Genomic DNA, 20,214 nt, shown 5'->3' on the forward strand with positions numbered 1-20,214 from the left:
CTAACTGACTCTTCTCTCTCGTTCCTGTATAAGGACCCTTGTAATTACACTGGATCCATTTGGATAATCCAGGATAATCTTTCCATTTTAAGATCCTTAACTTAATCATGTCTGCATTGTCTTTTTCCCAAGTAAGGTAGGTAATGGGTTCTTGGATGAGGATGTGGACAGCCTTGGAGGAACCATCATTCTAATAGTATCTTTATTTGGGACATGTCCCCCAAAACTATGTGGCAAAGTTTGCAAGAAAAGCCAAGCTTACAACAATTTGCAAAACATGAATAACATGCTTTTCAGTTATAATTGGCTTCAAATAATCCAGTTCTCTCTGATTCTTTCTCTTCTCTTCTTTCTTTGTTTCAAATTTCTGGAATAAAGTTATTGAATATGAGAATATAAGTCAAGTAACTTTACATAGTAAGTTATTTTGTTTTTTCCTGTCTTTGGTGCTTTTTTATTCACCAATGAAAACTGCTTCAGCACCATTATAGACTAAAGGAGAATGAACGGTAGCATTCATCCCACTCATCTGTCTATATTACATGAGTCTTAGGAATTATTTGAACATCACAGTCCAGTGAAGGGCATGCAGCAAGCAAAGACTGAAGTTTGGTCTTGCTTTCTTCATACCTTTCAAAACCTAGTAAAAGTTTGAGGAAGAAGTCCATCTGTTTTTGAGTGTGACTCTTGAATTGTCACTTTGATCATTCCAAACGTCCATCTCAGAAATTTATATTGAAACTGGTGTTCACTGAGTTTCTTGGGTCTGCTCTGTTCTTGACCAGAGATGTCTTCAGTCTTTCACCAGATGGTACATAAAGAAAGATGAATAAGTTTCATGCCCTTGATGATGTTCCTAGCATTTACATTATGAAATGGAACTTGAGCTGGAAGATTTTGAGGTTGGGAGTAATCAGAGTAATAAAATCTATGGTGTGGGGGCGCCTGGGTGGCACATTCGGTTAGGCCTCTGACTCTTGGTTTTGGCTCAGGTCATGATCTCATGTTCCTGAGATTAAGCCTCAAGTCAGCCTCCTTGATCAGTGGGGAGTCTGCTTGAGATTCTCTCTCTCTCCCTCTGCCCCTCCCTCTATGCTCTCTGTCTCTCTCTCTCTCAAATAAAAAGATCTTTAAAAAAAAACTATGGTGTGGAACAGCATTCAATTTAAAAAAATGAACTATCCCGTCTCCCTCTGCTTCTTGCTTCTACGAAAACACATTTCTGCATAGAAAACATGAAACAAGGAGAGCTTGCTTTGGGTTTGTTGGTGCTCCAACATTCACTTATAGTTTGTAAAGTATCATTTCATTAATCTGTATTTTCATTTTCTTAGGGAATCATTGCTATGTAAAAGCCATTTTATTATTATAGAAACAAGTGAGAAACTTTTTATTTTTTAAAAAAGTTTATAATAACATATTTTATTTCTATCTTTTCAATTATAATTTAATTTTATTATTATTTTGAGGGGACCTGTGGGAGAGGGAGAGAACTTGACCTGAGCTGAAATTGAGAGTTGGACGCTTAACTGACTGAGCCACCCAAGCACCTATCTTTTAAAATTTTTAAAATGAAAAAGGGACATCTGTGAATAATGGTTTTCATTTTATTTAAAAAGAAAAATATTAACTTAGCTCCTTTTTGTGAGCTATTGTGCCAATGAACACTTATCAACTGAGCACTATGAGACCCTGATACTTACATCTTGGAAATTGTCTAGATTTATCATAAAAGAACCTCAACATTTATTTTGTTAGGTTCAGCCAACATCCACTTACTGCCTGCTGTGAACTAAGCATTACACTACAAATTAGCACTGCAAAGATAAATAAGATATAAACCCTGCCTGCAAGATGTTTATATTTCAGCACAGCATTCAAATTCTACTCAAATATAAGAAGAGTACACCTGCCCAGTGATAACACCTACATAAATAAGTTTGGTTCCAGTCCTGGGGAACTCAGAATCTAATGTGGAAGGCAGGCAAGTGAATAAGAAATGTGTATTAAATGGAAGAGTTTTAGCATGGACACAATTAGCAGGCAAGTGGCCTTATAAGATTGGATGGTATGGGCCAACTTAACTATAGTCCAAAGTGTGTTTGTCACCCTTGTAGTTTCAGAAACTGGACAATATCAATGTAATCAAGGGAGATGATCAACCTCTCAAACAAGGAAATAATGAGTAAATTCTGGACACTAATGGATAAATCACTAAAGATATTCTTTTGCCATGGTCAGAATGTTCATATTCCCTTTCCAAGACACTCTCCTTTCTAATTATCAGGAATAATATCAGAGACTTATATAGAGCTTACTCTGGGTTACATATTTACTCATTTAATCCTCAATACAACCTTACGAAGCAGGAAATAGTATCCTCATTTTACAGGTAGAGAAAATGAGACGTAGAGAGGTTAAGTAATTTGCTTAATTTATGGCCAAGAATTGAAAGAACCAGGATTTGGACCCAGTTTTTTTCCCAAAGTTGACACTTATAACTTCTATATTGCTTAAAGGGTCTTTGGAAGAAACTGATTTAAAAAATGCTTTCTTTATATAAGTTACTATTACTGATTAAACTGTAATTAACTATTTCAAAGAGACATGTCTCCCCAAATTATATATTATTTAAGTAGGCTAAACTTCCACAGGGAAATCTTATTTCCCTGGGTCTTATTTCTTGTAGGACCAGCTGTGCCTTCAATAAGAAGCAGAATAATAAAGGTGTGAATCGAGTGTTGTGGAAACAAAACAGAGGGATGTAAACGTTTTAAAGCCTTATCAATAGACACATGTGAATTAATGAGTATCTCCTCTCTATCATTCCAATATGGCTTAGAGTAAAATTCCTCCAAGTGACCGAGGTGAAAGCATATATCGATAAGAACATATTTAATTTCTCTCATTTCAGGATTTATCTGAAAGATCTCTCAGTGCCATTCAGTTGTAAAAATGGTTATGATTCCATAAAGAACCCTTCCATTTCCTTGTGTATATAAAGCTTTTGTCTTAATTGCAGAGTTAATGTTATTTCCCGTTGTAGCTATTAGCGTTAATCTCTATGTACAATTTGCTTATTACAGTAAAGCTTGGCTATCTGGAGACCAGGCATCCTAAAACCTCAGGCTTTGGTCCAAATCTGAAGACAACTGGAGAAAACATGCACACACAGCATCACCTCTGCCCATTTCCTTTTTATCATGGAGACTTGTTTCTTGTAGACACTTGAAACAAACAAATGAACAAGCCTGGATAAAATGAAGACTTGGACGTTACAGCCCTATGTTGTAATCGATTCGTTCTTCAACAGGAAAAAAGGAAGATTAAAGTCTAGATAAAATGAGATTTTTGTGTGTGAGAAAGGGTAGCATGTATTATGTAAAAGGAAATAATAAGATAAAAAGGCAGAAAAGAAGAAAGAACGGAGAGAGCAATGGGAATTAATAGCATCTTCTCTCTTACTGATGTTAAGGAAAATGAGAATGAGGAGAGGAGGGGCCCGTAACTGATTCAGGGAATCCTAATTAAAAACAATGTAATAACACCAGTGGGGCAAACTAACCCAGAAAATCTTCAGTAGAAAAGGTCTAGATACTAAAGATGAGTGGAAGATTAGGAAAAATGTTCAGTCTCCAAGAATTAGAGGCCAAGATCAAAACCTGTATGGATACCAGCATTGAAACCAGACAGCAAGGAGAAATGCAAGTAAACTGAGATCTAAAGTAAAGGAAAGAAGAGTTCTGTGTAATGGTTTATAACTTAGCAGCACTTGGGATTTCCTTTTGGGTCAGCAGGAAGTTTTTGCAATGGTGGATAAATAAGTTTTAAAGAGTCAGCTATGAGTTTACCTGCTATTGTGATTATGTATATATAAAGTTATTGAAGGTTATGGACAACAGATACTCAAACAGTGATGAGCAGAGGTAAAATAAAAAAGGCAATATGATAAGATACTTCCTAAATCTCAAATTTCCATTTCCTAAGAGTATAGCATTTACTGTGTGTGTGTGTGTGTGTGTGTGTGTGTGTACATTAGCAGCATCTAAGCATCAACACTACAGACTTCCTGACATCATTGAGACTTCAACGCAAGTTGCTTTGAAAGTGCTATGTCTCCATTAAACTGTTGAGACCACCTATCACATGAACCATTGACTCAGGGAAGGATGAGATCACATGTTCAGTAACTATGGCGTAAGACCATTGCCCTATTAACTGTGAAGTGCCTCAAGGCCTGTCTGACTTCCCAGCGGCTACCCCAGGCTATGTCATTACCCATATTAGATCCTGTGGTTTAGTCACTCTACTACCTCCTTGTATATGTGCTTGATTCCATTGGGTTCTCTCATTGGGTTCTCTCCCTTCATCAACGGCAAAACTACCATCCTAGTTAAATCCAACTCTTTGCCAGCTTCATGCCTATCTCTGTATAGCTGAATTGATTGAAGAAAACACATAACCACACTGTGTTAAAATCATGACTACAACCTCAACTGAGTCCTTACTACCATGCCACGATAATATTATACTTCTGTAATTAAATTACCTTCTAACTCTTCAGAGTCATCTAAATCCTTGCTATTCAAAGCATGGGCCATGGGCCTAAAACATCTTTATTACCTGGGGGCATTTTAGAAATGCAAAATCTCATTCTTCAGGCCAGACAATTCTTATGCACATTGAAGTTTGAGAAGCACTGATCTTCTGACTTCTCTCTTACTCTGCTCTAATCACACTGGCTTCCAGCTATTCCTAAAACATAACCAGGCACACTTCTGCCTTAGTGTCTTTGCACTGACCATTCCCTCTGCTTAAAATACTCCTCTCTCAGGTATCCATGTGCTAACTCCATCATCTCCTTCAAGCTTTGTTCAAATATTACTGTCTTATTGAGTCCTAACCTGACCCTCCTATGTTATTCTCATTCTTGTCACAACTGACAACCCCTTATATGTTCTACAGTTTTCATTTCCATTGGACTCATCACTTTCTAATGTTATTTCTATGTTATTTGTTATGCATAGCTACTTATCATTTGTTTATTTTCCATCTTACCTCTCTTGAACAAGCCCAACAGATAGACATTATTATTCCTGTGTTACAAACAAAGGAATCAGGGCTCTGAAAAACTAAGTCATGTGTACACATACACGTGGTGGAAGTATGGTGGTATATGTGTTACACGGAACTATTTGCTTCCCAATACATTATTCTGAAGGCCTTCAGCCTATCATCCTTGGCATGTGGAAATCAGAGACACCACCTCCTTCCTTGAGAAGTTCCTAGTCTGGTAGAACAGTAAGGATATCATTACAATAATATAGGGTAACAGGTAAGACAGAGTCAAAGAAGTTTGTTAAAGGAGCACACACATGAAGCATCTTGCCTGATGTATTGGACTAAAAGTAATAATCAAGAGATTTCTATATCAGGTGAAGACTATTTCTCTGGCAATAAGCTAAGCCATGAAACATAGTTAAGACTTCCTCTCTTGGGGCACCTGGGTGGCTCAGTCGGTTAAGTGTCTGCCTTTGGCTCGGGTCATGATCCCAGGGTCCCGGGATGGAGCCCCGCATCAGGCTCCCTGCTCAATGGAGAGCCGGCTTCTCCCTCTCCCTCTGCCCCTCCCCCTCTGGCTCATGCTCTTTCTCGCTCGCTCTTGCTCTATCTCAAATAAATAAATAAATATAAAATCTTAAAAAAAAAAGACACCCTCTCTCATAAAATGCTCTGTGCACAAGCAGCATACAAGTTAGGTATCTCAGAGAATTAATTCTACATCAACAATTACAAAGAAAAAATAAAGAGCCAAAAGGTAAAAAGATTGTGCTAATTTTGAAACCAGAAAGGAGAAAAGCAAACCAAGGAAAGAAAATCTGCACTAACATTTAAAATGGTAACTGTAAAAAACTGATAGAGCAAATAAATAAATAAAATCTTTTTTTTTAATTTATTTGACAGAGAGATAGAGAGAGAGCACAAGTAGGCAGAGAGGCAGGCAGAGGGAGAGGGAGAAGCAGACTCTCCACCGAGCAGGGAGCCCGACGCGGGGCTCGATCCCAGGACCCCAGGATCATGACCTGAGCCGAAGGCAGCCGCTTAACCCACTGAGCCACCCAGGTGTCCCATAAATAAAATCTTAAAAACAAACAAACAAACCTGACAGCACACCATGTGTGATGGTGAAGAACAGGCCAGCCCTTATGATCAAACAGAACAGATTCCAATCCCATTCCTACGACTCCCTCATTGTGTGAATTCTTCAGGATCTTTAAGCTATGTGTTAAAAAACATCAACAGTAATGAATGCTTAATCATACTACCAAACTCCCAGAGTTATGGTGAGGATTAAGTGATATGTTAATATGTTAACACTTTGCTTAGCAAGTATTTAATAATGACAGCTGTTATTCTTAATCAATAAAATATGTATCTGCCTAATGCAGACGTTCTTTAGCTCTCTATCAGAAGCTTTTGGAAGCTTTAGTTGTGAAGATTTTGAGTCACTGTAGGTCTGGGGTCCAGGACAAGCATTTGTATTTTTTAAAAACTCTGCAGCTGATGCTCATGCACCGCCAGCTTAGAGCTACTAATGCAGTCTCCATGTGCACATTGATTTTCAACTTTATGCCTAAGGAGCACCTAATTAGCACCTTGGAAATGCATATTGCCAGGCCCTTCCCCACAGCATTTGGGATCAGCGGATCTGGAGTGGGACCCAGGAATGATATGATGAAGCAGGACCCAGACCATTCTTTGAAATACACTGGTCCCAGCCATACTTTATATTAATGGTTCTCTGTGAACAAATTCGAAGATCTGTCTTAAACTCACTAGAAGGGTGAAATATCTTTAAGAACACATGTTGACTAAACCATGCAATTTTTGATAGGCTAGGTTAGTGATTCAAACAGACACATAACTTAGAAAGTCAGATTTTGCTCTTCTAAATCATCCAGAAAAGTATGGCTCTAAGACTGTGGTATTTTCTTTTCCCCACAGAAGTCTACAGAAAGCATGAACAGCTAAGCAGTACAACCCAGGTAACAGAGGCTGGAAGCAATATCAGGTGTTGCAATCAAGTAATCAGGACTCCATGTTTTCTGTGCAGAGAGGGAATCTTTGTGAGGTAGGACTCAAATGGGAAGCTCCAATAACACTTTGTTGAACAGAAATGGACCAAACTGCACTCTTACTGCCAGAAAGCTTAATAAGCTAGCCTCTTACCGCCGTAGCACAGTTCAGAGGGGCCCAGAGAGAATCAAAGCACAGAGAAGAGAGCATGCAGAGCGGAAAGGCCATTCCCAGGCAATAAGCGGCTGTGGCTGGCATTTTTCAGAGCTTTTGGAAGAAGAGCAAATCTTCTTAAATCTTAGAATTGCGCAGACAGTGGAGTAGCTACAGGTTATAGAAATACCCTTGATAAAGCCCCCAAAGAATGTGAATGTAAGGCAGCTCTCTCCAGGGAGTTTGAGAATTTTCTGCTATTAAAATTAACCTTGGTTCTGATCTAATATGGGACATAAAAAGTGTGAGATGCAGAAGAGGTCAGCAGATGGCAGCACTGGGTGAGGAGGAAGAGAATCCACAGGGCCTGAGACAAAACTATTTCCCTTACCCCCGCCCCTGGCAAAAGGGAGTGCGCCTGCACAATGCGATCATGTATAGTTTTTGATATACATCCATACATGGATAGGTTTTTTTTGAGCATTGTTTATGGCTCTTCCTAAAATCCACATGCTCTGTTAGCTTATACTAATCCTTTTGTTTCCTCACATATTTCCATATAGATGGTTACCTTAAAAAGCTTATTCCTTATGAAGTGTGCTTACACAGGTACAACCCAACTCCTGAGCGGTTTTACAAAGCTGACTAAAGTAGTCTGTTTGGATATCTTTAAAGAGAAAAAGTAATTGCCTTTCTTTGTGTGCAATTTTTGCTTTAAAATTCCATGCTCTTATTGGTAATTGTTAGAAAGTGTCATTGTTCTAGAACTTTCAATCATGGTAAGTATTTTTAAGACTCTTGGAGGTGGTTCATGCTAAAGTTGAAGTTTTCTATGATGGTGGCAAGGGTTGTTATGGAAAGGAAAATCATGAATCATTTTATCAAATGTGTAACAAACAGAGAGAAATAACCAGAAGGTCACTGGGTGACAGGAGCAAAAAAGAGTGGTACCAAATATTACACATCAAATGAAGAAAGATTTTACACTCAAGAGAAAAAATAATGTATCTAGAGACAGCAATGGTGAGTTAAGAGATTGCCAAAGTGCTTTTTGCTTTCTGAGGTAACAGAACCAAGGTGTATGAGTATGAATAGGGCAGTATCTGATGGGTCTTTAGGCAAAGCTAGGCCCTGACTTGGTTTTGGTTAGTGTAAGGAAGTTTAAGGAAACACTGAATGAAAAAGATGTAGATAAATATCTTTATCACAGAACTAGAATTCTAGAGAGTAACAGGATGAATTGAAAGGAAAATCAACTTAAAAAAAAAAGAGAGTCAAAAAGAAGAAGGCACTGAGTTGTGTATGGATAACGAGGTTGACAAAGTAGTTTCCTATGGTGTCTTGCATTTGTCCAGTGACCAAAGTTAAAAATGGCAAGGGACATACTTAAAATGATAGTCTTTGAAGCTGCCATTTAAGAAAGGTATGGCTATTAGATTCAGCATAAGTATATTCCTGAATTCTTCTGCTGTTTTGGTTAGGTGTGGTTTGGTTTAGGGTTTGGGGGTTTCGGTTTTTTTATGGTGAATTCTCCCTATGGCCAATACCGGGAAAATATTTGGCTCTTGAGCTCCTTAAGCTTCGAGTGTAATCCCAGTTGCTACTGAGGGCATTGAAGTTGGATAAAAGTGGTCTTGAAATACAATATTTTGTGGGTGTTTGTAGGGTGTTATTCAATCCTGAATTCTTACCTCATTATTTCATTTAACCTCCGAATAATCCGTCAATTTGTATATCATGACCCCTGCGAACGATGAGGCTAAAATAACAGTTTCATCAGGAAAGACCTGCAAGCACTCTCAACCTCTTCTCAACAGGAGGAAGATTTGGGGAGGTAATCACTTGGTGCCTGGAGTTCTACTCAGAGTTGGATTTAGGGAGTGTCTGAAGAAAAGCGTGGCCCCCTGTCATACCAGCAGTAGTACAACCTCTTCTTCGGAGAGTGATCAAGGAAGGCTTTGATGGTATAAGAATATACTTTTCTCAAAACACTCTAGCAAATGTTAGAAATAATGAGGAATATTTTATTTTCGTATTCATCACCGAACACATAAATTTGGAGAAGTACGCAGACTGATAATAAGGTATATGGCTATTGTGTCATTGACATTAAAATTATTGATACTTTTTAAAACAATGACAGTAAAAGCCGAAGGGGTTATACAGAAACTGTGAAGAAGGTGATTGTCTAAAGAGTAAGAACAACATCACTTGGCAAGATATGGCCCTTTATTTGATAGCTAAACTTAAATGACATTGCCCAGGAAGTCATTCAGCTTTATGTATTATTAAATCTTTATTTTAAAAAAGAGCAAAAAATCTACAATATGACATTAGAGGGGAAGAAATGTCAGTATGCTGTCAAACTTCTATCTGGCATCATTTGAATGTAGAGGGTTCTTTTTTTTTTTTCCTATCCATCTCTAGCTGCAATGGGTCTTCTTAGCTGTGCTTTGGGGGTGATAGTTTGCTGCCTTCCCTTCAGTGACTGATGGCTTTTGTTCTGTAGGATCTGGGGTCTAGGTGGGGCTTCCAGCTTTTCCTGTAGAAAAACCTCTTCCTTCCTCCAGGCCTGCACCACTGAGTGAAGCTTTCTCCGGTCACCAAGCCCACCAGTGATCTTTCTTATTAGCGTCCATTGGAAGCCTAGAGAGAAGAGACTTGTTAGTGGGTGCAAATTCCGCTTGTGTCTATGGCTCCCAGAAAGTCTATTCTCTTACAAATTGCCATTAGCAATTTATGAACATTTTAGTTGAATTTTTCTCACCCACTTCTGTGCACCTGGCAACGACCTCTTTCTCTCCTCACACTCTCGACCACAGGTAAAGCTTGTTCATGTCCTGTCTCTGTTTGGAGAAACCAGACTTTCCTTTGAGCTCATGCTGCTTTGTGCCCTGAGAACTTAGCTGTCTGATGGGTTCAAGAGAAGTTATGATTTTGCAATTTATCAGGCTTTTTCTTGTTCTTGGATAGGAACAACACTCTCCATATCTCTACATCTAGGCAGAAGCACCAGGCTCTGTAACTTCTCTCAATATTTAGTATTTGCTGTTTTGCTCTTTCTCTTCTATGTTTTGGGTGAAGTCTTCAATACTGCCTCTGAATTTATCCAGTCTGGAGTTTTTTATTTTTTAGTTATTTTTAGTAATTATAATTTTCTTACAGGACTGCTTATTTTTCATATGCTTCTGTTCTTCATTTATATCTGATTGTTTTTGATTCCTAGTCTTTATTTTTTATGGGTGTCATTTCTTCCTCTATCTCTTTGACAATATTAAATATACTTAGGTTAAAGTGATTTTTAGATTGCTCTGTTATTTTCAATTTACTGTGAGTGAATTTGTTTCTTGGATTGTAGTTTTTGTTAATCAGTTTTCTCAATAATAGTTCAATTGTTTTTTGGAATACTAATTTGCAGCCTTTTGTGAGTAGTTGATTTCTGTGTGTGTGTTTTGTCTGTGTATGTCTATGTCTGTCTGAGCCCATTGCCTCTCTCAAGTGATTTTACTGGTCTCTTTATCCCTGGGTCCTAAGTCCAGAACAAGATCTTATTTTTCTAACATGGAGCTCTTGCTATACATATAGCAACATTTTATCTCTCATCTCCAAGCCAGAGAATGGCTTGGTCCACGTCCAGTTTGCACAGCTGACTTTTGCCTTACTGACAGAAGCAGACGTAGGTAGGGGTCACTCTTTTTATCAGTTCTAATCCCTAATGTCACAACACAACGTGGTCCTTGGCTATATATGTAATGCTTTTAGTCCCTTTTGTTTGCAGGAGTTGACTTCCTTATGGCTTCTTGAGTTCTTCCAGACCAAGAAGCCAGCAGCCTGTGGCCTCAACCTTTCCTACCACTGTGTGTTTCTCTTCTGTTTTGAACTGGTGGAGATATTTATCATGTCTTTGAATATTACTATTGTATTAGTGTTCTCCAGAGAAACAGAACCAATAGAACGTTGGTTCTCTCCCTGTATATATGTATGTATATAGGTTTATTATAAGGAACTGGCTCATGTGATTATAGAAGTTGAGGACTCCCAAGGTTTGCTGAAGACCCCGGAGACCCAACGGTATGGTTTCAATCTGAGTTTGAAGGCCTAAGAACTAGGAAAGCTGATAGTGTAAGTTCCACTCCGAGTCAGAATCTGAAGGAAGGAGAAGACTGGTGTCCCAGCTCAAAGACAGTCAGGTAAAGAGAGGTAATTCTCTCTTACTCTGTCTTTTTGTTCTATTCAAGCCTTGAGTGGATTTGATGAGGCCCACTCACACTGGGGAGGGTGATCTGCTTTAAGATTCAAATGTTAATTTCTTAACATTGAAAAAATATATATTTTAATATATTAAAAATATATTTTGTTATTGATATAAATTTGATGCGGGGAGAAGCACTTAAACATTGAATCCACAGTGCCATTTTGACCAGAAATCTAGATGAGATCAATTTTATTTCCATTTAGTAACACAACTTGGACAATTGTACATAGCAAATAGTGTAAGGTTAACAACATAAATAATACTTAGGCCAGTAATACAATTTGGATAATTGTACATAGTAAATAATGTAGGAGATTTTACCACAAAGGTAATGAGTATATATTTACAGATAGAGATATAGATCCCAATCTCAGCAATTACTAATTCTGTGGTAGTTCATGACTTCTCAGATTTTTTCAAGGTCTTTAAACTCTGCCTCAGACTCCTCAGAGATATAGTGGAGATAGTAAATAGTACCTATTTCATAGGATTAATGTGAAGATCATACCAAAATCCTTATATTTTTTTTGCCCTGTACTTTAATTTCTTTATCTCAACTGTCTTGATTGCAAACATTCTGCAATAGGTTCTTTACCTGCTAGCCTTACAAACCTAAATCCATAAAATGGTCAAGTCCATACACACACACACACACACACACACACACACACACGGAATTTTAATATGCCTATTTATAACATTATGTTTAGTTTTTAGTTTTAATGACTATTAAATATGTATATTTATGCAGTTTAAAATATTGATTGTTTGGGGCGCCTGGGTGGCTCAGTCGTTAAGCGTCTGCCTTCGGCTCAGGTCATGATCCCAGGGTCCTGGGATCGAGCCCCGCATCGGGCTCCCTGCTCCGCAGGAAGCCTGCTTCTCCCTCTCCCACTCCCCCTGCTTGTGTTCCCTCTCTCGCTGTGTCTCTCTCTGTCAAATAAATAAAATCTTTAAAAAAAATAAAATAAAATAAAATATTGATTGTTTGGTCCTTTGTAACCTTCAGTACAGCTCTACAAGACACACTTACACACACAATTTATAGATGTCTTTGAATCTTGCATCACAGAACAAATAAAAACCATCAGGCAGAAGCTCTTTCAACTTCCCAGGAAATCTACAAGTTTACCTGTATCTGCACTTCTCTCTTTGTTAGAAGGGTGGTATTCTTCCTCTTAGCTTTACTTTCCAGGCCCTTCTGCCTTCCTTAAAAACCATATTAATCTTCCTCCTCTCTGTTATCATTAACCTGACTTTCTCTACCAGCTTCTTTCCATCAGTATTTCAAAATAATCTCTCCAATGATAAAAACAAAAACCCTCCTCTGACCCAATTTCCCTCTTCAGCTACAAATCTATCTCTATCCTCCTCTTTACAGTCAAACTTCTTGAATGAATTTTCCATAATTGCTGTTTTCATTTTCTCTCCTCTCACTGACTGTTAAACACACCTCAGTCTGGTTTCTGCTCTGAATATACCACAGTAACCACTTCCATTGAAGAAACCAATGTCCCAATTGGACCCCGTCTAGTCCTCATTTTGGTCCCTCTCATCAGGATCTGATGCTTGTCACCTCTCTGTCCCTCAGCCACTCACCACTCAGTCTCCAGATTCCTATTTCACCTGGACTCTAAAATGCTGTTTTTCTCCTATTCTAGGCCCCTTCTCTTTCCTGTTTACAAACTGTCCCTAGTGATCTCTCCCAGTCACTGCACAGCTTCAATCACCATGCACGTGCTGACAATTCCAAAATATATATCCCCAATGTCTCCTGGACTTCAGATCCATAATAAATCCCTAGTTGTTTTTTTTTTTTCACTTGGATTTCACAGGCACTTAGAATTTGAATTATTTTCCTCCCCTGATACTGTATTTTTTTCAGAATTCTCTTAGTAAATGGTACAATCAGCTGCTCATTTCCTGAAGCAGGAAATCTGGAAATAATATTGAATTCTCCCTCTCTCTCACCTTCTCTCCATGCCCTATCAAGTCTATCTCTTGAATAGCTTTCACAATTTTCCACTTACATCCATTTCCACTTGCCACTACCCTGGTATATACTACCGTCATCCTGGTCCTAACACATTTATTTTTCATATATTTATTATATTATATATTATTCATTTCCATGCATTTATGTATTCAAAAATGTTTATGAAGTATTTATATGTGCAGGACAACCCATGAGCCAATTTTTTTAAAAAGAAAAAAAATCTGCAAATCACTTTTCCAATAGGGTAGATGAGAAACGCATAAAAATCACTATGAATCTGTTAGAGATGCCTGCAATGAGGGTATTAAGATAAAATGTCAGAGAAGTTCAGAAGAAAAATGCTACTTTCATCTTGGGGGAAGAGGGAGAAGGTTTCATAGAAGAGGGGCTATTTGAGCTGCACTTCACATTTTTTGTCTTGAGAGTATTGGGTTGGAAACGATAAAGGGAAGGAAGTGCATGGAAAGGGAATGCTCCAGGAGGAGAAAACGGAAGGAAGTCAGACCTGTAGGATACAAGTATGCAAATCATCAAGTCTAGCTACCAGGCAGGGTGTTTGAAGGTGCTGAGTAGAAGATGAACTGAGAAATAAATGCTTAACATAATTCATGGGCGTGCATTGTTTCCACATTCCCTCCCCCTCTATACACTGCATTTTATTAGAAATGTATAGAGATGGAGAGGGCCATATTTGTAATTCTTAGCAAATTGAAGGAGGGAAGAGATCCCTGACCTCTGCAAAGGTGAAGTGTGACCCAGAGTAATGAAATGACTCTTCAGTGCACATTACTCATCAAGTCTAACAACTTCAGAGTTACATTTTACCTGGTTCCTCCCCCCACATGCAATCTTTACAAGAGAAAATTCCTATCAGGGAATCCTTCTAGGCTTTACATTAATTACCTCCTGGTACCTTCAGGGGCAAATATCTAGCACCTCCTAGTGATCAAAATGTTCTTGTTAGCTCTAAGTGGCTGTTACATAAATAAACAGAAATATTAGCCTTTAAGAATATGGTAAGGTAACACCTAAAAGATTCCTTTTCATAAGTACTTTACAAATATCGAGTCCCCCTAATGCATTTTTCATAGTGAGAGCACTAGAATGAATATGAACCTACTACTTCAGGTTTGCAATCTGCTTCCTGAATTTAAAAATTGTAATTATTATTTTAGGTATCAAATATAGTACTTTTATTTCTCTGAAACAGAGAAAACGAGAAAGAAATGTGAGAGGGCAATTTTCTTCAACTTGAATCCTAAGATACTTAAATCATCTCTTTTTTCCTTTACATTAAATATTTATATTGATTTCCTAACACTGCAAGGGACACTTAACACCTCTATTTATATATAAATGACTGGGAGAACACTTTTAAACTTTCGGCTGAAGTAGATTATTAAGAAATAGACACTAGATATTGTATGAGGAAGTATTTTGTTACTTTAATGTAGTCCATAAATTACAATTGAACAGATTTAAAACAAAACACAGTAATCCATTATAAACAGGAAAATCCACTCTGAACTAATGTTTGCCACTTTAAGTTTAAGCCTATCATTTAAAGAAAGGTATTTTCCTATAAAATCTCTTGTTTCGTTTTGGTTTCCTAAGTCTATTTAAGATTATTTTTTTCTTAAAAGATATGCCTTTAAAACTCCACTTATTTTCTGTATCTCAGTCTCCTTGACTTTTCTAGACCCAAATTTTACATCTAACCAATTTTTTCTTAATGAATTTAATACATCCTACTTCATATTTCTCTTCTTCAAACATATTCAATTCCCTGCTAAATTAAGGAAGGAAGGAAGGAAGGAAGGAAGGAAGGAAGGAAGGAAGGAAGGAAGGAAGGAAGGAAAGAAGGAAGGAAGGAAGGAAGGAAAAAAGAAAGAAAGAATCATTTCTTGACTCCTCTACCTTTTAGAATTCAAGCCTAATCTTTCTTTTTTTATAGATGATCTAAAATTTATATGCTTTATCTGTTTCTTCATTTACATCAGCTCGTTTATTTGTTCATCTATTCAATTTAAAACAAATATGCACTGAATTTCAGTCACTTTTAAGAGCTAAATCAAGTACTTTCATTTAAGCACAACCTTTTCTGAAATCTATTTCCCCCTTCTCTCAGAAGTGCTTCATCCTTTCGCTCTCTGAATTCCCTTTACTCTTTGTATTCAGTGCATTGTTTTGTTTCATACTTTGGTTATTTGTATAGTGTTTTCTCTAACCTTCTAATCAAAAGCTCTTTGAGGTTAGTGACTCTCTGCCCTGTGTGTCTTCTTGTCTCCTGAATGTCTAATGAATTACTTAGGCAATTCCCTACAATGAACATTCATTAAGCACCTAATATATGCAATGCATTAGTTTCTAGACTTTAATCAGGCAGGTTTAGGGGAAGAACTCAAAGTAGCATAAACAAACTGAACAGAGACTCAGACTGGGAAGCATGAGATGTGGTTTTGCAATATCTAATCCACTTTTGCTAGATAGAAGGAAACTGGAAAGGACCAAACGGGAGAAAAAAATTAGAGTAGCGTGTGGCAAACTATCATTATGCCTACAGTGTAGGTTTGCCCAGAAAGGTTTTTCACCTTTCTTCCTCCAGTAACCATCCTAGGCTCTTCCTACATCAGCCTCTACTGTATGTGTATATCTTGGTGGGCTCCCTTACCTGGTGTAGAGGTAAATCATATGTCCTGGGTTTGATGAAGCAAATTAGCTCCATTGCCCGTGACAGAAAGGAATGAATCATCCAAGCAAAACCGCTTGAAGTCCTTCATAAGATTTCTTTCTGGAGTTAACAAAGTAATTTTCCCTGAAGATGTCAGGTTGAAAGGGCATATTTGGAGTTGCATCTTGTCCCAAGAGTGAAGAGGGGCTGCCTGAAAATAAAACTGAGGCAAACCAAAGAATGAAGAAAAGGTAAGAGAAAAACTTCATGACCTCAGTTAAGCCTCTAAATACAGTCATGGTGAAAGCTCCGTACAGCCTAAACTTCTCAGTTACATAACCCAATAAATTATGTTTTTGCTTTTCAGGAATTTGCTTGTTTTACTTAATTGGGCTTGAGTTGAGTTTCTGTCAGTTGTATTATAAACAGAGTTTATATGTTTATGTTTATAAACATAAACATGTTGAAAGGTAGTCAGTATTTTTACTATAAAGATGGAAGAACACTGAAGGTCTTTTTTTTTTTTTTAAAGATTTTATTTATTCATTTATTTGAGAGAGTGAGAGAGAGAGAGCACATGAGAGGGGGGAAGGTCACAGGGAGAAGCAGACTCCCCGCCGAGCAGGGAGCCCGATGCGGGACTCGATCCCTGGACTCCAGGATCATGACCCGAGCCGAAGGCAGTCGCTCAACCAACTGAGCCACCCAGGCGCCCACACTAAAGGTCTTGATAAAAGTATTAGGTAATTAAAGTTATATCCACTTTCTATTTATCCATTCTTTGATTAGTCTTCTTAACTCCAGAGGTCTTCCCCTTTTTCTCTACTCAAACCTATTCCTGCAAAAATGTTGCTAGATTTAGCAGTCCTTTCTCAGTTTGCTTTTTTCTTGATTTCATTACAATGTATGATGATACTAAGAATTTACTCTCTCAATAGAGTCTAAGGCTAAAAAAAAAAAAAGGGCTTTGTGCCAGACTTTAGTTTGAATCTGGCTTTACTGTGTTTTAGTTGTATGATCTTGAACAATTCACTTAAACATGGGCTTCAGTTTCCTCATCTATAAAATGAGGTTAGTAAACCCACATCATAATTTAGTTGTGAGGATTAAGAAAGATAATAAATGAAGACTGACAGAAATAAATTGTTCAATGTGGGGTAGCTATATGGTATGGAAAATAAAATGTGTAATTTCTCATTCTGTCTCAACAGGTAAACACTGATAAAGTATTCTGGGTAAATGCTTTCATATCTTATTTTTACATTCATGTGCAGCATTTTTATTTTTTTCTTTTATTAGGGACTAATATCCCAAATAATTAGTTTCTTCCTTTGAAATATTTCAGATGTATCCTTACTTTTCCATTCCAATTGCCACCATGTAAGATTTGACCTGATGACCCAGAAAGATTTCTTAGCCTATATCATTTCCTCTTCTAGTCTATCATGTATTTGCTGTTAGATTAATCTTTCTAAAGCATGAAATTTTTTTAATAAATAAGAAGTTTACATTTTTTTTTCCTACTGCCAACTCTATTAAGTGCAAGTTCCTTTGCTTCATTTGCAAAATCTTCCATATGATTTCACATTAGCTTTTCAACTACATACCATTTATTTTTACTTAGCTCTATTAGGGTATAATTTACATATAAAACATTTCCTCCATTTTAAGAGTAGAGTTTGAAGAATTTTGGCAATTGTATACAGGCTTAGAGCCACAACTACAATCAAGATATAGAACATTCCCACTAGTCTCAGAAGCTCCCTTGTGACCTTTTGTCATTGTTAGTTACCCAACCTTGCCCTAGGCGAACACTGATCTTCATTCTATTACTATAGTTTTGCCTTTTCTAGGATTTCTTATCAGTAAAATCATAAAGCAAGCAGTCTTTTGTGTTGGACTTCTTTCACTTAGCATAATGTTTTTTTATTTTTGTATTGTGTGTTTTTTTTTTTTAAGATTTATTTATTTGAGAGAGCGAGTGAGAGTTTGAGGGTGTGTGTGCTCTGGGGGGAGAGGCAGTGGGAGAGGGAGAGAGAGAGAATCCTCAAGTAGACTCCCCATGGAGCGTGGAGACAGACTCAGGGCTTGATCCCAGGACCTTGAAATTATGACCTGAGCCAAAATCAAGCGTCGGCCACTCCATCAATTGAGCCACCCAGGTGCCCGGTAGTGTGTTTTTTAATACTGTAGTCTTTTTTGTTGCTGTGTGGTATCCCAAAATATGGATGTAACACAGTTTGTTCATCCATTCACCAGTTAATGAACATTTAGTGTGTTTCCAGTTTGAGGTCATTATGAAAAAATGTTGCTATGAAAATTTGCATGCACATCTTTGTGTAGACCTAAGCATTCATTTGTTGTGGTAAATGCTTAGGAGAAGCATTGCTGGTGCCTGTGGTAAGTATATGTTTATCATTTAACAATCTGAACTGTTTTCCAAAGTGGATGCACAATTTTGCATATCACTGGCAATACATGAAATTCCAGCTACCATTTATTACTTAAATATTTTTTGGCCCCATTCTGTTGCTCTCCTTTTGCGATTGCTTTATACTATCTGTTTATTTTCTTTCAATTTTCTCTGTTATTTTCTTTGGATGATGTCTATTGTTCTATCTTTAAGTTCCCTGACTCTTTCTTTAGTCATATCCATCATTTCATTCTTAAGCTCAACCAGTGAATTTTTTAAAAAAATATTTTATTTATTTATTTGACAGAGAGGGAGAGAGAGCACAAGCAGGGAGAGCAGCAGAGGGAGAGGGAGAAGCAGGCTCTCTGCTGAGCAGGGAGCCCTATGTGGGGCTCAGTCCTAGGACCCTGGAATCATGACCTGAGGTGAAGGCAGATGCTTAACTGAATGAGCCAACTAGGCACCCCGGAATTCTTTTTCATACATAGTATTTTTCAGTTCTAGAATGTCCTTTTCATTCTTTTTATCATGTATATTTCTCTGTTTAAATTTCCTATTTTTTTAATTTACTGCAAGTATATATTCTTTTACTTCATAAAGGATCATGATAATGGCTGTTTAAAATCTTGGTTGGCTCATTCCAACGTTTAAATAACCTGGGGTTTGGTCTCAGCTGGTTTTCTTTTTTCTTAAGAGCACAGTCTATTTTCCTGAATTTTTGTATGTCGGATAATTTTGGATTACATCTTGAATGTTATGAATATTAAGTTATGAGAACTCTGAGTTCTATTGTTTTTCTTCCAAAGAGTATTATTTCTTTTATTTTAGCAGGTAACTCTCTGGTTTGGGCAATGACTTCAATACTAATTCAAATAAGTTCTTTAACTGAGCTACCATGAATCTGTTCCACACGGTTGTGGTTTAGGGGTCAACCAAAGATGTGAGCATCTCCTGTATGTCTATTTTATCTTCCCTGAGATTTTCCTCTTTTTCAGTTTCCCCTGGATTTAGTCTTCAGATTCCCCAAAGCAAAGGATCACTGGTTTTCCCACCACACTGATTCCTCCTGGCCCTGGGCTAATATCTGCAAAAATGAGAACTCTCTTTGCACAACTTCTCTTCTCTGTGTGTGGAGTCCCTCAAAGAATCTGCATGCTTCTGTTTGCTTTAAAGTGCCTTTCTGTAGTTGCTTTTTTGTGTTATGTCCAGAGTTTATGGAAATCTTTGATTTTATAGTTGTTGTCTTCAGGGAGGCTGGTGTTATAGGATTTTATTCGGCCATTTCTAGAAGCCAATCCTTCATATTTAAATAAAAACACCAGTGTTTATCTAGAAGATGAATTTATTCAAGCTGTAAGCTCTTTATCCTTTCCTCCACATATTTAAGTCAAATTGATCCTATAAGACTAAGTAGAATTCAATCCTCGATTGAGTTTTTCTTGCTGTAGCTTGGATTGTTTCTCTCCCTCTCTCATTTTTTCCCTCTCCCCTGTATGTTTATTGAAGTTTTACACAGTTCTTGACATCAAACATACTAACTTCTTTTTTAATTAACAATACAGAATACCTAAATTTCAGACATTTACCAGTAATCTCCAGCTCAAACAGTTTTTTCCTGAACTCATATTAAATACAAACTTGAATATTTG

At 37.4% G+C, this 20,214-nt stretch overlaps 1 pseudogene; it reads left to right on the forward strand.

The window, feature by feature from the left end:
- Nucleotides 1-20,214, forward strand: part of LOC102747475 (calcineurin B homologous protein 3 pseudogene) — a 57,461-nt pseudogene that overhangs the window by 32,469 nt on the left and 4,778 nt on the right.

Source organism: Leptonychotes weddellii, chromosome 1, assembly GCF_054177405.1.
Source record: "Leptonychotes weddellii isolate Sample4059 chromosome 1, ASM5417740v2, whole genome shotgun sequence".
In the NCBI taxonomy this organism is placed as follows: Eukaryota; Metazoa; Chordata; class Mammalia; order Carnivora; family Phocidae; genus Leptonychotes; species Leptonychotes weddellii.